Here is a 6,000-nt window from a genome sequence, read left to right on the forward strand (position 1 = left end):
TAATTGCTATGCTTGTAACACTTGATGTAAAGTAATAACAATTAAGAGCGAATTCATATGAACCACTGGTCTATATAGGAATTTGAAAATCTTCAACAACGCTTTAAAAACAACAACAAATTAAGTAGTAACAGGTGCTGTCTTTCGAATATATATGTCAAAGATTTCTCTTAAATATATAATATTATGCAGATTATATAATGGGATCGAGTAATATTAACGAGTTAAATCATATGTTTCCAAATGTTGATAAAAGGAAGCCGCCGATCGAGAGCAGGAGGAGAGCAGATTGTTACTTGAGCGCAAGGAATTAAATGACAGGCAAGATATATATATATGTATGTATCATGTCTAGTGGTGATAATTTATAATATGTAATAAGAACACATATTATATATTATGTGATAACAGTGATGATGATGATGATAAGTTATCGCATCGAGGAAATTAGGGAGAGAATTTAATTAAATATTTAATTTTGTGTCTGAATGCAAGACGTATCTAGTTTGCGTTTCAGAAACGATGACGTATGTTACCAAATCATGTGGCCAACCGGCTGGTTGTTTAGGCTGATGTTAACCACCATGCACGCACGCGTTCTTATACAACATGGAAAGTACATATATATACACCCGGAAATTAGTAACAATAATAAATTGTGTTATATATAGGATATATGATATAAGATTTATATTTATTACATGATCATAACTCTATGTAAACGGTATATATATGGACGAGGAAATTAATGAACGTGCATGTTACATCATCAGCTCAGAAAGTCATGTGGGGAATGAGAATCTGTTTTTGGGACGGAGAGGGAAAAAGTGGGCGGCGAGACTGCTGAGGTTACGGCGTTAATAGAAATAAATATTGGATTTGGGTGTCAGACGAAAAGTAAAAGACTATTTATAGATGTCGTCATTAAACGACTCAGTAACTGAAAGTCTGAAACTACTGAGTTTTGTTGAAGCCGCTAATATTATGTCCTGTCCACCTATCCTCCTATCCTCTATAACATAATATCTCTTTTGTAAATTGTAGTAATTTTTGCATTCCATTCTGACATCATCACAAACTAACAGAAAACATCATGACCACTCCCTGTTGCCGGTTCTCACCGCCGCCAAAGCATCGCGGGCCTTGGCCCATATGGCTACTTGACTGACCATGAGACCTAATATTGGGCAAACTGTAACTGGCTTGCCTAGTAATTGAACACTGTTTCCCTAGTATGGCCTTTCTTGGACAATTGAGGCTGTGTGGAATGGTAGGCCCAAGAAATAATTCAAATCTCTTGCCAAGTTTTGGGGCGGATTAGACGAAGATGAAGAATTAAAATGCAAACGGGTTAGTTTTTGTACAACAAGAATTTTTTTAAGAGAAATTTGCTGAAGTTACACTCTAAGAGTGTATTAATCTAAATTTTTACCATTTATTCTTAATTAATACCCTTTTAGTAATATAGTTATTTGATCAAAAAAGAAAAATCTATACCCCCTACATTTTTAAGGGGTGTTTGTCTAATTTTACCTTTTTTAAAAACCTATTTCTGACAGATAAATAACTATACTAGTATATAACCTAATTTATACTTAGTTTGCTATCTTGATCTAAACTAAAGTTACATTATTATGAGATTATATAGGGAAACTATGGAAGATTATTATTGTCGTCCAATATTACTGTTCAAAAAAGTGAGTCTCATATTAGGTCCATTTATCTTTTTTTTTTTATATAGGAAATAATATAGTGAATTAGAGAAATACCATTTTTATAGAGTGGTGTTTGAATAAATCATTCTTATGAAAAGATTTAAGCCTGATTTAGGCAGGGAGTAGCCAGCACTATGAGGGCCTAATGAAATTATCAAATTCACAAGTCACACACTGTATTTTAATTTCTAATCTTAAGATGATCATGTTAGCATACATGTATATGCTAGCTCAATTTCAGCGGAAACTTTTCTTGCGCAAAACTGAAACTATTTTATTTTATTAAAGAAAAAGTTAACAAGGAAAAGATATAACGAAAAGAATTCGGACTTGTACACGAACTATAGTTTGGACAAGTCCATGTACCAAAAGTTTATTTAATTTGGACTTTCATCTTAAGCAATAGCACTGGATATTATTGCTACTGATGAAGATCACTTTTGCGTAATGACAATACGTGGCCCGCAAAATCTGAGATTCTTGTAATACCGAGACAACTTTAAGGCAGTATGAAGTCACGTACTATTTATTATTATTATTATTATTATTATTATTATTATTATTATTTCATTATTGGCATATTAATTTCTGAATTTGAGTAATTGGTATTGTTAGTCCTGAATTTTGAGCATAATGACATTTTGAATATTCTTAAATTTTAAACTAGTATGAGGTGATGTACTACTCCATTAAATTGACAAATAATTTCTGAAATTTAACAACGATAATCTTGTGTTTATCGCATGCTAAATACAATTTTTACAGAAAGGAAAGGTAGCGTTATATTCAAAATTTATACTCTTTGTTATTTCAAAAACCTATTGAAAACTATAACATTTTGCACTAATTGAATCTATTTGTGTAAAATTTGCAGTTTTTATGTGATAAGGATGTGATTATCTGTGTTAAATTTTATAAAATATCATCTATCAATTTTAATGTCAAGGATCAAAACTATCAAAAATTAAAAATTCAGGACTAATATTCTAAAATTAAAATTTCAAACACCAAAATATCATATATTCAAATTTCAGAAACTAATCGTGCCCATAATCAATAAATAGAAGAAAGAGATCATTAGTGGCATCCTGTCTCTTTTGTCATAGCAAAGTTTAAGGGCCCTCTATTGAGGCTGATGACAAATATTTCTTTCTTCAAAGAAAATTAGGTAGGAAATCCATCTATTTAACCCACGTTAATTTTGTGCTATTTTAACAGAATTTTGCGCTTCTTAAGTTTATAAGAGAAAGGTAATATAGAAATCTATAATCTATAAGAGCATAAATATTTCTACCACTTACTAGGAGGGACATTCTTCTAGATCTCCTTTATCCCCTTTATAAGAAAGCACGTAGCCTCGAATAAGGGCAACATTTTCTTGTGCTACATAGCTCGTGTTCATCCGTTTATTCCCTTAATTTCCAGCACAAAAAAATTTACGAGATCAGAGTCAAAAGTCCAAAATTTGACAAAGAAAAAAAAAAAAAAAAGAGCACATATAACAAGTTGGGATTATAGGTTGGCATTCGTGAAACTATCAAATGAAACGTAGTAATTAAACCAAGAAATAAGCTGCATGCATGGAATTAGGCCGCCATCAAGAATTAAACCTCATATGGACAACTTACCTGGCAACTGCCAAGCAATATATGTCGTTCATAGTACTTAAGGTATATCGTAAACCTGTATGTTTTGGAGTAAATGGCAAGCTTAGCAATTATTGCAAGCTTAGGATAATTTATAAAAATCAGAATGCATTGCATCAAAAGACGTAAATTTACTTCAAGCTTTGGAAGTGATTGTTACTTCAATGCTACCTATATCTTTATGAACAAATATACGGATCAAAACTTTCAAAGCCTTCAAAATGAAACAAGGAGCCTAGTTATAAGGAAAGATTTATGGACTACTAAAAAAACTAACCAAAGATTTTTTTTAATTACTTTTTATCCTTTAAGAATCAACTAACCAAAGATATTCTACGGTAGCTCTCATATAGGACTTGGGAGAATATACAAGTGTAGTATGAGGGACACCAATTTTAATATCATTTTATGTACCAACTTTAGCTGTTATCTTTTCATTGATAAATGCAATCTTTTATTATAAATTGATGCAACAAGTTTTTAAACAATTACTAATAAAATAATGATAACTAATGGTACAATAATCTGGATTAGAGTTGGTTTAACATTATTCATATAAGAATATGTACTCTAATGATGACTACCCCTTTATACTTTGTAATTAATAGGTTAGTTTTCCCCTAAGCAAAGCTATCCAATCCTGGTTTTCGTATGCTATAAAAAGTTTTGTGACAGGATTTTTTGACCTCCTTGTTTGACGCGGCCTCTTAGCTAGGGTTTAAGAAAAAAAAGTGGCTATGTTAATTAGTAATTTGTTCGTATAAGAATTAAATAAGTGAAACATGATATAATGATTTTGTTGGTGCATTTGTCTCGCATGATCCAAGCTTTTTGGAGCTACGCATATGATAGAGTTTCAAGAATCCATGAGATATCTTTTGATCAATGTGCATGGCATTTTATATCAATAGATGATTGAGTCTCCTCACATTTAACCTGCAAAGCGCAATAAATAAAAGTTATTATTCATATAAGTATTTAACTAAAAAAATATTAAATAAGTAAATAAAAACTCATATTCAGTTTACCATCGAATACATTCAGTTTTATATTCAAAAGGTGGTTGATACAAGTGAGTTTGATCAAAATAACCTGGTCATGTGTCAGACATTTGTGAAAGAGTTTATTTATTTTCTAAATATTGCCATATGAGTTGAACTTTTAATTTTTAATCCAATTATCATGCACAACACGACTCCAAGCCTGTACATGTTAAAAGACATGAACAAAACAACGCTTTTCATTTTTAATCTAAATAACATGGAACACAATCATTACCCGCTAATAACTAAAAGAAAGTACAATGTTAAAAAAAAAAAAAAAACATTATGCTATCGGTGACTACTATCTTGTTACCCATATAATATAACCTTAGAAGCTACCTTGTCATTCTATAGTATTTTAACATTATTGCAAGTAAGTATGAAGTATAAGTTAAAATTCTTATTAAAACGACTATTTTTTTTAAATAAATAGTTATTTTATGGCGTCACTTAAATTGTGATATTTGTTGAGGGGTGGTCATTAGCACCCGATTCGAACAAGCCAAACGGGGAAGAACAACCCGAACAGGCCGAACACCTGCTCTGAATAAGCCGAACAGTCCGAACAGGCCGAGCACCTGGTCCGAACAGGCTGAGCATCTGGTCCGAACATGTCGAACAGGCAGAATAGGGAAGAACAGCCCGAACAGGCCGAGCATGTGGTTCGAATAAGGAAGAACAGCCTGAACAGGCCGAACAGGCAGACCACGCAGAACAGTCCGAATAGGTAGACCAAGGCGAGCACTTCGTCCGAACAGGCCGAGCATTTGATCCAAACCGACCAAGCACGTGGTATGAGCACTAACCGACACTGACCGGTGGAACAAGACAAGTTCCCAATCAGCCAACTAACTACCATGTGAACTCCTTTCCGCAATCCCAATAGGGGCTCCCTCCACCTATAGGGGTGTGACAAGTGTCATATGACTAGTACAACTGCATACTTGGGTCACCCCCGGGTTCCAGGTCAAATCCAGACACTACCCAATCCGAAAATACTCTATAAATACCAAGCTCATTACCTCACAAAGGTATGGATATTTTTCCACACCTAACTCTGCTCACTCATTTGTTGCTCCAGACCAAACACTGACCTGAGCGTCGAAGTGCAATTGGTAGACACCACACCGGAGTCCCCCTCACTCTTAGCCATCTCCTCTTTCGTTGTAGATTTGAACAGTGCTAGGGATCCGTCCCAAATAATGCTAGGACCTGAATAGAACCTTGCTAGGGACCCGTCTTGAATAGTGTTAGGACTTAAGCAGAACCGCGCTAGGGATCCGTCTGAACAATATAAAGACTCGAGTAAAACAGTTCTAGGGATCCGACCAGAAGAGGTGGAGAACAGAGTTCGATTACCGTGCGCTTCTGTACGCGGTGTTGTGCCAGATTTCGGCATCAACAATATTCATAAAATATTCAATAAGATATGCACATAAAATAATTAATAAACTCTTTTTAAAATAAATAAGAAAAATCATATTACATCTCATACTTATAGGACACAATTCCTAACATATCTCAATCATTTGAACACCAACTTCATAAGCAATAGAGCTATTCCTGCCTTGAGAAATTTGAAAAAGATCATTTCAT

The sequence above is a fragment of the Morus notabilis genome, unplaced genomic scaffold (assembly GCF_000414095.1).
Source record: "Morus notabilis unplaced genomic scaffold, ASM41409v2 Scaffold544, whole genome shotgun sequence".
Lineage (NCBI taxonomy): Eukaryota > Viridiplantae > Streptophyta > Magnoliopsida > Rosales > Moraceae > Morus > Morus notabilis.